The following is a 15,055-nucleotide window of genomic DNA, read 5'->3' as shown; positions in this document are numbered from 1 at the left end:
CCTTGGCCAACCTTCCCTTCGACTGACACCCTCTGACCTGACACAGTCTGTCTGCCAAAGCCAGGAGTCACTTCTTTCTGTGTTATGACCCTGAAACAGAGATGTTGATACATCCGGCAGATGAGAAATACAGCGGGCACCTGCATTCAAATGTTCCACTGACCAGGGAGACTGCAGAAAAGGCTTGGTGCTCGCAATCTGAGTGACCGTGGAGTATACTGTGTGTGATATTATCGGCAGTGAAACAGCTATCCAGGAGAGTTTGTGAAGCTCTTTCCTGCAACTCCACGTCAGAGTCCTGGTATTAGAGGGTCTTAAAGCGGGTATTCCACCACATCTGCTGCCTCTGATAAGGTGAATTAAGCCTCCCACCTATAAATTTCTCCACTCGGCAGCGTCTCCTGGCCTCAATTACCCACAAAACCCTGCAGGTGAAATGCAGTGATTAGTAGCCCCCAACCCAATACTACACCTTGACTGGTTGGAGGGGAGGGAAAACAAAGGAGCTTTCTTTGTGTCTCTCTCATGATGTTTTCTGAAATACATCTTCTATGTACTTGACTTGGTGGTTTGAAATCAGTGTGGCTCAGTTTGGTCACGACTAGAAATTAAATACTGACTGATGAGCAAATAATAACTCAAGTACCCAAAGTTATTTCACATGTACCACAGCAGCAGACAGACCCATACAGAAATGTAACAATATATTATTATCACATATACTGTATACATCCTCTGGATATGTGGACATATATGTTCATATATGAAATACCTTTGTTAAGTTTGTTTGTACATATATTAAAGGTCCCATATGACCAGTCGGTGAGCCAATCAGAAGAGAAGCTCAGATTATCCTCTCTTCTGATTGGCTCACTGACCTGTTGTTACTTGAGCTCCAGAGAGAAGCCTGAGAGAGGAGATGTAAAACTACACTGAGATGGTTTTTGTTTTTTAAACCACAAATATATCTTCTTATGGATCAACACTTCATATAAAACACAGAAGAAGAGGAAAATATAGAGCTTTAAAAATGTCTATATAGGGATTTATTATATGGTATAACATTTTGCAACCATATATGTTAATTTAAGTTTATTAAAACAACATACATATAAAAAATTCTATATGTTTATATATGTTTTTATTATTAATTCCTCATTAATTTTAAACATTTCTATCTTCTCATTCTGGGAAAGTCATCTCAGACTGATTATAATATCAACATATACTGACAGGCTTTGGGATGGATAGATATTTATGTAACATATGTCTACAATATAAACCTACATACATAAAGATAAACATGTCAATGTCAATGTCAATATACCAACTTCTAATAGGTTTTATATAGAATTTTTACAAACATGTACTGTATATTTTATATATGGACATTCAGTATATATTAATGTAATACATTTGCATATAGAAAACGGTTTGGCTGTTAATATATATATATATATATATATATATATATATATATATTTTTAGAGTGACAGGTGAACCTCAGAGTACTTTGACCTTCTCTAACACACAGACGCAGCTCATCGTCACCAGGACTGCAGACACATATAACATGGATGCAGTTTTACATCACTCACAGCCCCCACTGGACTCATAAGACTGATCTATTATCAGGACTTGGACCGCTGCTCATTTCATTAATAGCACAAAGGGCTGATGTGTCCTTGAAAACTGACGGCAACTTTTAAATTGCCCTTGTGCCTCCATGCATGAGATTCTTTCTCCCTCTCCCTCCGCACTTTCTCCCTGTCTCATTTTCTCCCCCAATTTCCTATTTAGCCACTTTTGAATCATCATCCTCAATTTATTGACCTAATTATGAGCAATGATAGAGGCACTAAGAGAATTTGACCAGCTTAGTCACTGAATTACCATTATTGCAGAAGCATAGAAAGGACCCTGATAAACGGTTAGCCCACCAGAAGGAATGAGACGGCAACTGGGCTTTATCATAATCGTTAGACCCTCATCAGAGGAAATAAATTTCTCTATAAATCTATGTAGGCTGGAGGATAGACTGAGGCCTACATGGGCTTTTTTATAAAATGGGACCAATAAGCATTACAGGCATTATTATATATATAAAGAAGAGCTAGCTAACTAGTATTGTCAGAACCTTTACTCTGTGACATTAACACGATTTTATCAGACACATTATTATTCTTATAATAAAAAAGAAAAATCTGATTGATGTCACCTCCACTAACACAAACAACACATGCACTAACACTTTCCTCTACCTGCTGTTTTTTTTTTCTGTCAGCATGTCATTTACTTTCTAAATGTGTTCATTTATTTCGCATAAAGGTGCCATTCTTTAAGTCTGCACAGGGACATGCTGGGTTATAAATAAACTCCTGACAGGCCGGGCAGTAAGAACAAGAAAGCCTGCGCACTTCATTTCTCCGTGCCTGAAAGTAAAAGTACAAGGACAAAGCCCCGTTCCTATAAAAGTGTCTCTTCATTTTCTCTTGTGTCCCTCTTTAGCAACATGACACCAAGACAGCTCGTAGGAGTCCGACAGTTATTATACTGGTAACCTGCTTTATACACCTATAAATGTATAGCTGTGCTGTGCAGGGGTAGAATCTGCTGTTAACTTTATTTATAGTCTTTGCTAAGGTTGCCATGTCATATCTGCAGTGATTGCATAATTGCATATATTTAAATGTCAGAACAAAATGTCAAAATGGCTAAAGTGTTATAAGTGACCTCTGGTGCTTACTGTGCAAACAACAGTTGCTATCCTTAAAGCTAGAGGTCAAATTAAGTTTAGCTACTCAGGCTAAAGTTAAGTTATATTGTGAAGAAGCTTTGCTCTCTCATGGTGTATTGGCTGAGGAGGTTGATATCACTGTCATCTCTGTGGGTTCAGTAGAGAAAATAGTCCCATACATGTTTAGCCTACATTAGCACACACACTGGGACCAGGGCCAGTATTGTACAAGTGGTAAATGGAATGAACTTATATAGGGCTTTACCAGTCTTGTCGACCACTCAATGCACTTTACATTACAAGCCACATTCATAAAGTTTTTCCTACATATAGCGCGTTTTTTACCATACACACACTCGCACACTGATGTTTCATAGGGGGACATATGGGGGTCAGTATCTTGCCCAAGGACACTTCAACATGTGCAGTGAAGGAGCCAGAGAGCTTCCGATTAATGGGTATATATATATATAGGTTTAACATATATAAACATATATGTGTGTGTGTGTGTGTGTGTGTGTGTGCTTCACACACTTTTGTTACTCTGAATGACACCTACCTGACTCTTGCGGCAGCTTGAGGCGTAGTACCTTGCAGTGCTGGGGAAGCACTGCAAAACTACCAAATAATTTACACTGGAAGACGTTGAACTACAGCAAAGCTTCCCATGGGACAAATCTAGTTTGGTTAGCCTGAGCTTCTTTCGAAAAAGTATTTCAAACTACTCAGTAGAAAAATTATCAAATGTACATTTGATATGAAACTATAACAAAATATAATACAAAAAAAGTCATATTCCATTTTTCGTACGAAGATGCACCAAACATGCCCTGAATCAAATTCCAACAACAAACAAACATATTTCACTTTGTAAGAGTCCCTGTGTAGCCATTTGTTATGTTGGTATAAAACAACTAGGGTCCAGATTGGCTAAATGTACTATGACAACTACATGCAGTGTCACTAATAGTGTTAAAGATATGACAGAGCTGTACCTGAACGATATTTAAATCAAGAAATAATTCTATTAAAAAGAGAGATGTGTTTTGAAGTGTGTTTGACATACATCAATCATCTGTTTTCTGCTTTCACTTTTGAAAATAAAACAATAAACTCAAAGGGACGTGTGTGTTGCACTCGGTGTTATTTCTTCCTCCGGCGAAGTGAAGTGTAATCTCCACAGGCAGCTGTTCAAATCACTCAAATCTCCCTCGGTCTATATGTTTTGATCTGTACGTTATTGATCCTGACCAACAATTTTATGAGCTTTTCAGTTTCTCTATGGGCGTTTACAGTAGATGCTACAGTGAGCTGAGGAAATAAAATAAATCTATCAATAGAGACGAATGTTGTAGTCTGTTTACACATCATGGAGCTCCCTTGAAAACTATTTTTATCTATTCATTCTGATATTAATCAGCCTGCTCCTCTGCTGCTGATAAGACAGCTGCTTCTTAGGCGGGACACTATTACAGAGGTCTACATGTACGTGCATTAAACCCGAGTTCTACAGGGGAGGTGGGATGATTTTAACGTTTCCTGTACTGGTCAGTGATTTTAAGCGTCAATGCAGGTACTATGCAACAATAATACAGCTGCAATTTCCTTATTGTTTTTGCAAAAACAATAAGATATATTTCAGTCATATATTTAGTTTCATCTTTGCAAACCGTCGATGTTAAAAGTTACTGAATAAGCCAACAGCACTTCTTGTTTGCAATGGATGAAGATCATAGACTCTGGGGAGGGCCCCTCCAGCCCCTCCCACACACACACACACACACAATGTTCCCTCACATGCAGGCAACGGGTAGATGCTAGCTATAGCATACATCATCAGGGGACCCATTTCCCCTTGGGGGCCACAAGCATTTGCCTGGGTTGCCTCTCCTGATCGTGTGCCTCTGTGTGAATGTACAGCACAGCTACAACTGGATCACTGTGATACTGAAGAGAATTTAGAAAGCTCATGATTCTCTGGGAAGTTCTGAAGCATCTTTTTTTAGTTTTCAAGTGGATTTATGGTTTATTTATTTATGTTTATTTGTATAAACACTGAGAGATAATGAAATCCTCTGCATAGTGCAGTCACACTGAATCATTTCAATGTGTTTCGTGTCTGTGTGTTAGACTTTGATGGAGTGGTGATTCCAAGAAGGAGGAGGCGGAGTTTGATGTATGATTCACTTAATGCAGTATTTTTGCTTCACATCGCTCCCTTCACCCCACTTCAACCCTCCTGCACCCCCCTGGAGAGGTTTCTGGCTTCCTCTTCTGTGGGCCTTTAATATTTTATTTCCCACCTCCCCTGTAATGTGAATCCCATCCAAATGGTGCTTTTAGGGGGTTACAAAAAATTAAAAGGAAACCATAAATGTATTCGCATGTTAGATCTCAATGTCCTGACAGACAAAAAAGAAATACTACACGCCTGCACGTGTACAAACCCTTGGCTCTTATTTTACCTCAATCAGTTATTATTTATTCATTCAACCCAGACAATGATTAGAGCCCTCTTTTAATTTATCTGACTGTAATTCTACCTGGCTCTCTCTCTCTCTGGGACAAATTCCATCACACTCCATCAGTACAATCAATTATTCATCAAGTCAAGTAGACCACAGAAGATAATGGGACACATTTGTTGTTAGGGAGGCATTGAGGGGCCATAGCTGAGTGAACAGTGATGATGGTGTTAACCCATGCATGAATTCCAACAGGATCTGACTGACAATGGAGGGTTCAGGGTGTGCACATGAACATATGCAAACACATAAGTTTGTCTTCTAGCTTTGCGTCATTGCAATTTATCTAAAACCAGAATCACATTTTTCCATTTATAACATACAGGCGTACTCTACACAGTTAGTAAATCAACTTCTAAAATCAGCCCCTTTAAAGCTCCATATTTTCTGCTGTGTTTTATTTGAAGTGTTGATCCATTAGAAGATATATCGGTCGGTGAGCCAATCAGAAAAGAGGAGGCTCTGAGCTTCTCTTCTGATTGGCTGACTGTTTTCTGAGTGATCCAATAAAAATATAGTAGATATCAGGTTAACACTCAGAGAAACCAAATCCTGCAAGGTTGGCTTGTTGGTCCAGGTGGGCGGGGCTTTGGGGCATGGCTGAGAACGGTGACTGCCTTGTTGTGACATCACAAAGTTCCAGAAGTCCTGACGGCTGGTTTTAAGGCTCAGTTTCTGAATACAGGCTGTGTGCATTTCTCTGTGGACTGAGGCTTTGATACTTTCACAGTATTAATATAGAACCTAGATCTGCTTTATAATCAAACAACACATGGACATCTGCCTTTAGACTATATGGGACCATATGGGGCTTTAATTATTTGCATACAGTTTCAGAGTATGTCATTTGCGGTAAGATTATTCCAGATTTCTGTCTGGAAGGCATCTGTGTTGGAAAAAGAGCAGTAAAGAGGATGACAGGACAACAGAGATAAACTCTCCTGATTCCTCAACATATCACATCATCTGTGTTTGAAACAGGAAGAATAGCTGACAAAACCAAGAGAAAACAACTTAAACTAAAAAAAAAAAAAAATTATTAAAGCAGGCATATAATGAGAGCAGAGACACAGAGATGCTTTTCTGCTTCACTTCACAGACTGAAAGTATATGTTCTAATATGCTGTACCATATATATTGCACGATCAGTCTGCAGTACTACTACTGTAGTACTGCTGTAAATGTTGATGTTGTATGAAAAGGTGCACTGCCATGCTTTTTACTACATAACAGCGCATTTGGTAACAGCACTTTTGATCACTCTCCTCCCGCTCAGCTGGAGACAATAAATGAGACCAGACTGCCATTAAATTAAAAAAAAAAAAAAAAAATGATGTTCTGATGCTCTGCACATTAGCATTGTGTCCTTTGCTGCATTTGAAAGCTATAGGAAGAGCACAGTCATTTAGGGTTGAGCATAGAGGTTCACAGAAAGACTGACATGGATTGTTGTTATTTCTAATGTGAAAACTGCTGCATGTTTCTAACATACACACATCCCTGCATACTTATTGCTGGAACATCTGATTTTCAAAGTGGGAGAGAGTGAGAATGAAATGCCTCTGAGATGTTTGATTAAGATCCCTGCCAAGCTTCATCAAATTCCAGCGAATACGCCTATTCCTTCACCGTCTGGCCGCGCACGGACGTCCGCACGCCCCTTCGTGCGCATGCAGAAATGTTGGAGGCGTCGGGCTATTTATAGAGCTGTGAGTTTACCCTGTCCTGGACTCTGACCTTGGAGAGAGTGTGACAAATGACGAGCAGCATTTCGGCAGAAGCTGAGCAGATGACAGCAGGTCGCAGAGGGTGAAAAAAAATAATGCCATCTGCAGGGGCTTATTTTTGTTTACCCATGAAATACCATTTCTCACTGCCTCGTGAATCATTGACAGCCACAGCCAAAGCCACGCTGGGGTGTTGAAGCTTAACATCTGAGATTGATCCACTGGCTAATAGGAAACGGCAAAGCTTAGCTACATGTTGTCATCTTATTGTATTTAGCATTATCAGCCTTGGCCTGAAGGACACTGTCATTGGCCTTTGGTCCTTGTGAGATAATTCTCAATTAGTCACTGTCCCGGCCTTATTGGTTTCGGATACACAAGGGTGTTGAGTCACACAGCAGTGCGGTATCACTGAATATAAATATTACTGCTGAGATTAGCTATACACAACCAACAGGATCACAGCATTAGTTCCTGGCATACCAGTGAAGGTGGTGAAGAAGTGATAGAAATATGGAAAGTCAAAGTGAGGCTTGCTGTTAATCTATTGTGATTGGTATTCTCTCACTTTCTCCATATTCACAATTATCACCAATTTATTTTCACCTTTTCCCCCAATTCTCCAAACAAAGTTGAAACTTGGAGCTTTTTAAAATACATATAAAATCTCATTGCTCAAAATATTATATTGTCATCTCTCCTCACGCATGTCAAACTGAAAAATCCTGCATGACCTCTTCTTCCTCTGCTTTAAAGACCCTCCGATGAAAATCAAGTGTTTAACCTTGTTAATGTCCATATGATGTTTTTATATAATACAAGACATGTGATGAGTGAAATAATCATCAACACCATGACTGAGTGTTTCCACCTTGAACTGCAGTGAACCAATGACAAATAAAAGATGCTAACTACGCTAACCGCTCTGATCCATCTGCTAGTCTCTGGTTCTGGTCCCAACAGACTCCTCATCTGAGTCTGGGTCTGACTGAGGCTCAAACATGTGGCTGAGTCTCTCTGATGTTTCCTCCTCTGACCATCTTGATGCTCTCTGCTCTTTCACCTGTCCACCTGGAGGGAGCAGGTGGTGGGCTGGGCACAAGGCCTAGTCCAGATTTCTCAGTCAGGAAGTAGGAGGAGATGAGCTTCAGACCCAGTTTTCCTTTTTCACTTGTTATGTGTGAAAACCAAGTCAAACCAAATATGACTCATAGCTTTTAGTAACTAAGTTAGTATCTAACTTTTAGTTCCAGGGACTTTTCTTCAGGAACTAAAAGGTTCCTGTGGCCCATTGTTTTCTGCCTAAAGTCCCAGGAAGATTATACAAAATTATTAATTGACATTACATTATTCACAGCACTTCAGGACATAACATGAATGAAAATACGGAACAAACTGCATCCCGTATATATTCAATACGGGACACAGAATTTTATTTTCAAATATTCCGTATTATACATGATCGGTAGCAACTCTCGCCACTCGGGTTGTTGTGGTCCTTTATTTTCTCTGAAGTCCTGTTTCAGTTTTTTTACCTTCTCCCGGACCTGTTTCACAGTGTGGAAAATGTGTTTGCTCGCTTGGTGCTCACTCTCTGCGGACTTTTAAACATCGCACATGAAATAAAATGCAGCGAGTACTCAACCAGTCAGAAATGTTCAGCACTGCAGACCACACCCCCAAAGTTCCTGGAAACCTTTGGAAAGTACTACCACCCCAACCAGGTACCTTTCTGGGGGGGCGATCAATTACCCCGGAACTAAATTTAGACCCTGGTTCCTTCGTTGGAAACGGGCGTAGTTCCTCAAAAGGTTCCTGGTTGCTGGGGAGAGTTCCTGCGGTGGAAACATGGCTTAAGTCTCAATGCAAACTGCACATAATTCAATTTCAGTATCTTTTAAAAGGTCTATTTGTACATTTTTTCTGCCGCTGACCGTGGTCTCCTGCCAGGAGCAGGTGGTGGTGACGACAAGGGCTTCAGCCATCATTGTCTTTATAATACAAGAGGTTATAATACGTCCTGTGAGCAGTGTTAAATCTTTGGGGGAGACCAGATGCTACATTGAGACACTATGGGAAAGTGACGAGACAGGCCAGAGCTAGCTGGTTGACATGCTAACTTCAGTAGAAGAAAAGACGAGATAGAGACAACAGTTAATATTGGTGATACTTTCCACCTCTGGAGACAGCTGTTGTTGAGGAAAAGCATGAATTTTAATGCTGAACGTTTCTTCTAGACTGGTAAGTAAACAGCTGTTAATGCTAACGTTAACTAAATAAATCTGCTGCCTTATTGATTATAGTCTCTGCAAATGCATTTGATATTCCTATCAGTAACTAGAGTTCTGTTTCCAACAGTGAGACTTACATCATGAAAACAACAAACCTATAATAAGAGTGTAGCATTCATGCTTCCATTTCCAAACCAACTTAAATCTCTTTTTGTCATTAACATTAATTTTACAATATTTCACTAATGAGAATTGCATCGTTTGGACTGTAGATTTTAATGTTCTTCCTCTCCTGTCATCTGGAATAAACTGCAACAATAAAGCACCTTTGCTACTCTGCTTTTGCATTAAAATTGTTAGTGGGTGAAAAAAAAAAAACATCTTGTTATATTAAATAAACTGTAGCTTTGCACACCTTCCTCTGGGATATGTATGTTTCTGTGTCTGGCATATTAAAAAGTAAATGTGAAGCGGTATCACTGCATATCAAACAAGTTTTCCTGAACCATCAGTTAGCGTATCCCCGAGCTGACTCAACCTTCACCTGTATTAAGCAAACGCCTTCAATAGCTTCAGCAAAGCGAAATAACCAATGACAAAAGAGTGAAAGGCAAAGCAGCTGAATTTGAACCAACCTTCAAACGATGAGTGAAAAAGACAGAGGAGCGAAAATGTCAAAGTTAAGTCTGTATATGCGGGAGTTCAGGCGGTTCAAACTCACCATTGAAACACTGTGTATTTATATTATCCGAGGTGACAGGAACATTCATCTTTTAGATGTTCAGCACATGAGATGATGATGATACTTGTATTTGTCTGGTCATGTAAATGTTGGCTCTGTATCAAGGCTGTCTAAGTGTCTGTCTATTTAAATCAAGCAGTAGTTTATATAATTTAAATCACCTGTTCCCAACCTTTTCCAACTCATGGCCCACTTGAAAATGTTTTAGTGGTGCACATCTAACCCCATAACAATACAGAGACCAAATAATGACTTCTAAAAGCACTTTTTATTCTAATGATAATGATCAAACACATTCAGGACCGAACTGAAAGCAGGGGAAACATGTAGGAAGCTTCACAGTCACTACCACATCATCTGAACTCTGAACTTGCTCCAAATTATTCTTTTTTGTTTGACTCGGTTTCCTTCTAACTTTTCCTCTTGCCAGCCAGCTATCCATTTTGACTCTCCACTTTTTGGCAAGGATGTAATATTTTAGCGCACAATCAGACTGAGATAGTCAACAAATACATGATGTGGCCAGCCGTGACAACAGAAGTTCCTATCATTGGCTTACGACAGTAGCCGTGTTTCCATTAACCTGCTTAATGCGCAATTTGAAATCGAAACACATGAATTATGGAAAAACTCTCAATTGTAGCAAAAAACTTTTTGACAAGGCAACATATCGCAAAATTGAAATGGAAACACTTTTTCTACCTTTAAGTAATATGGCATGATGATGAATACTCCTCCTGATAAGGCCACATTGTTAACTCTCTTGTAACTAGTTCTGAAATTTTGCACTTTTCTCCACACTTAGCAGATCCTGGAAATCAATTGCCATGTTTAACTGGACCAGTATAACGAGAGGATTTTTTTTTTTTGTATAACAACACTCAATGGAAACACAGACCAGTCATAATTCTGTTTTGTCGACTTTTCTAAAAGAAAATCGCTTCCATTTTGTGCAAAACTGCAATGGAAAAGCTGCTAATACTAGTTCTTAATACAAGAAGAGAAGAAAAAAGAGATCATATTGTTTTAAAACATTTAAAAATCTTTTGTATTTGTATTTTTTTATAATTACATCTTGTCACCAAAATGGTACTTTTTTGTAAATGATTCGTCAGCCCGCTTGCAATGCCTTCGTGGTCCCCTGGTTGGGAACCACTGCTCTAATCTATATTCTTTCCCCAGCTGTAGGATTAACGTGGCAGAAATGATGCACATGTGTCGGTCAGGTTGGTTTGTCGAGGATAACAGACATGAAACAAAGAATTGAGTCACATCTGAATTCTGACGCCTCCTTTACTTACAGTGAATAACAGGTGAAAGAAAATGTATGATACAATACACATACTGTATGGGGACTGATTACTGGAGGGACCATTTTCTCGAAAGAAAGGCATTTGAGGTATAAATGTATTCAGTAGTTAAGGCATTTTAATATTGTTTACTGTATGAAGCTTTTTTTAATGCTAATTCTAATGCTTGCCTTGTAGAAGTCACTGATGCACACAAAGGGAGCGACGCCTGATTTTATTAGACAAACAAAGGCCTGCAGAGGATTTAATGAGATGTATTCACTGGCATCAGACCATTGCCAGTGGCTAAATCTAAGCTCAAGCCACCTACAGTACATGAAGGACGCAGGACAATAAAACAAATTCCATTAATCAGCTTTTTTTTACAGCGAGTTTTCTCTGCACATTTAAATGTGATTTTCTATTCTATTTACATGGTGGGCGTCAAAGCCTTTGTCTGTCCCCTGCAGTCAAATCTCTGAATGCAATTAGAGCTGACAACGATGCTCTGTTAAAAAAAAAAAAGGGAAATGGCTAGAAAAGGTTCTAGCCATTTCCTCTCCATTCAAAAACAAAATCTCATTTATTAAAAAGACAAAAATGTGAAGGGGGGAACCTGACATGAGCAGGAGTAACAACAGAGGCTCATCAACATGGGAGCTGGATGTGTCCGGGTGAAGACAGGAAATTGTCTCTCTGTATGTGGTTGAAAAGTGGCGCTGTGTGTTTCTATACCTATAGGGTGACATTGGAGGATTCAGCGGGCACTGAGCTATAAAATTGCTAGTTGAGAGGGAATTAGCGGGGATGGAGGGGTGGAGAGGAGGGATAGCTCGGCGGGGAGTCGGACGAGGAGGTGTGCCTCGGCAACTGATTTGATCATCTCGCCATCGGTGATGTTTACAGTGGCTCTCCCCTCGCTGATTGTGATTGGTGATTATTAGGTGGGTGTCTTGACAGCAGAATACAATCTGCCCCAATCTCTCACACAAAGACAGAAACGAGTCTGTGCTGCACTGAGAAAATAAAGACAATGGCTGCAGTGCATGAACAACATAACACGACTGTTATTCTTAATTGGGTTAAACTATCACCATGAACCTCACAGATCCTGGGGCCGAGTCTCTTGGCTGCCATTAAAGACGTCTACCTGTTGTGTCCTGACTGCAGCTAAACAGAACGTGCCCCCATTGACAAACCACTACGTCAAACGTTATACACTTCTTCCATAACATAACACTGACTTTCAAGAGTGTAAAATGCATGCATACTCAGATTAGTTGGAGCAGTTAACACTATCAAACTTTAATTATTTAAGCCAGTAAACAAGGGAACTGTATTTTATGACTAAAGCATGACAGTTTCAGCATATAATCTACACACCCTGAGGTTTTAAGATATGTCAGGCAATTTATAGCCGACCTCTGGTGACCTTGAGAGGTCATTGACCATTGCAGCATTGCATTTTTCAAGTCGTATTTGGGTATAACAAGAGAGGAGAGCTCAGAGAATTCATCAATAAAACCATTTAGCTTAGGGGGTCTGTATACAAGTATATAGGGCAGAGGAAGTGGACCAGTAATTAAAAAAACTTACAACTTCAAAAAAGTTAAAAGAAGCAAAAGACATCATGTGGCTCAGTACATGTTCGTGACATGATGGTCCCTTCTGAGTAAGAGCCAGCAGACCTGAAAGAATTCAGTCCCGACAAGCTGGTCGTGCTTAAAACAAGCAGCAAGCTCTTGGCCGTGGCAACTGACCACAACTACCTTGACCTGCCAAGCCTTTCTTATTGGGGCCTGGTGAAGCAAGCAACAGGATGGCAGCCACTGTGAACCACAGCAGTTCTGTGCGATCTATGTGTACTCATAAAGCATAAAAATAAAATATAATCGATGTTCATCGACTTCATGCCTGTGAAAAAGTGAAGAAAATTGAAATTTGACAGCCTGAAATCTGGTCACTCTCTACCCTGTCCCAGAAGTCAAATCTGAAATGCCTCCACGTCTGAAAATAAACGTCATTGTTTATAGAAAGACTGGAGAAAGTTTCATGCTTTAGTCATAAAATGCACAATACCATCCATACACGAGCTCATCTGCTGCTCTGTGGATAGAATTTATAAAACAACATCCTCCACATGAGACAACTGCACTGGATGTTCTTTAAAAATGATCTTTATGAACATTTCTCAGCCGGCACCTTCATCGTCAGGGTGACATTGTCAGTGCCTTTCCAAGATGACCTTGGCAAAAATGATCTTTGTGAGTTTTTATGATTTTCCATATCTTTAATGAAGGTCTGGTTACGGTTCAGTTTTCAGTTCCAGCTGAGCATAGTGAAAGTCTTTATAGATGGTTAACGAAGCCTCAGCGAAGAGTCTCGGTACTCTCCTAAAACAGCTAGGCAGAGTAAATGGTGCATTTGTTGAGGACTATTTTTGGCTGCAGATTAATACATTTGGTGCTCTAATGAATATTTCTAGCAGCAGGATGGTGGATTTGGGTTTGATCCAAAATAAGTAGAAAACAATAGAGCTCAATGGCACAGAGGAATAAGACATACAAGCAGACATTGTTTTGTTTTTTTCATTTGATTTGAGTAAAAAAGGAAATACAGCAATACACAAAAGTTTTAGGTACTTTTCATCTTTAGATTCTTCACATCCATTACGCAACACTGTCAGGGAGGCGTCTGATCAGTCCCACACAGTGACCTCAAACATACAGTCAGAGTCATAAAGAACTATCTTCAGAGTCAAAAGCAACAAGGAGTCCTGCGCCCCACAGAGCTCTGATCTCAACATCATGGAGTCAGTCTCGGCATTACTTTTAAAAGGATCCTCACTTAAATATGGTTGGTAAGACTGTATATGCAGAGCTTAGCCAGCCCTGAAAAACACCAACTGTGATATGAATGGAGTCCATGGCATCTTTGGATGGCAGTGACATCTCGATTCATGAAATGGCAGCTTTCAAAACAAAACAACAAAAAAAAAAAGGTGTAACAGATTTATTTTTCTGAGTTAGTGAAGTGTGAAAACACCGAGGCTGACAGGAAAAATCGCTGTGTGACTTACTGTAGCTCTGTAGATCAAGGTTAGTGCAGGACTGGAAAGGGCAAATTGAGAGTGAGTCTATTTAGAAAAGTTGTTTTCACACTGTTAATATTATTTGTCTTGAATTTTGTGTTAGTGACTCACTAGAGGAGCGGCTCCGTGTCTCAATGCAGTAGGTGGTTAGTTGCAGGTTTGCTAGGGTTAAAGTCAGTCAGTGGGGTTAGCTTGTTAGCATGTGACCTTAGTAATCAGGTTGCCATTCAAATGAGCTCTAGGGATAAGCTGAGCAATGGTTAATGCAGTGGGTCGAATTAAACTGTTTCTATTTTTATGCTAATTATAGTCAGATCGGTGAAGTTCAGTCTTCATAAAATTCAATATTTCAGCAGAATGAAGACGATAACCGCAGGCTGCACTGATGCAACTCCAACAGGCAGATGATGTGATAATGATGATGTTCAAAGCTCAATAATAACATTTTCATGTGACTGTCCTATTTATTTTCTTTTTCAATACACTATATGAGTTTTGGGACTTTTCTCGGCTGTATAGAAATAAAGCTGTGCAAACACTTCTCCTGCATCACTGGACAGTGTGTTGACACCAGCCAGCGGCAGCAGCAGTGGACACGATTCACGCGGACAGACAAAGATAGAAACTGAAAATATAAGAACCTCAAAATGATTTGTATTGTGATTGATCTTCTTATTGTAATTCTGCTTTCTTGGCATGGCAGACACTTTCCC

The 15,055-nt window shown here is 39.7% G+C and overlaps 1 protein-coding gene across 1 annotated transcript in view; it reads right to left on the bottom strand.

Moving 5' to 3' along the window:
* dpp10 (dipeptidyl-peptidase 10 (non-functional)) overlaps nt 1-15,055 on the bottom strand; it is a 225,759-nt gene that overhangs the window by 99,299 nt on the left and 111,405 nt on the right. The gene's annotated exons all lie outside the window — the stretch shown is intronic.

This window comes from Seriola lalandi, unplaced genomic scaffold, assembly GCF_002814215.2.
Source record: "Seriola lalandi dorsalis isolate HSWRI2012SDOR001 ecotype SW California unplaced genomic scaffold, Sedor1 jcf7180002054576, whole genome shotgun sequence".
Taxonomy (NCBI): domain Eukaryota; kingdom Metazoa; phylum Chordata; class Actinopteri; order Carangiformes; family Carangidae; genus Seriola; species Seriola lalandi.
Note: the sequence above shows the minus strand (reverse complement) of the source record. Positions and strands in the feature narration are given on the sequence as shown.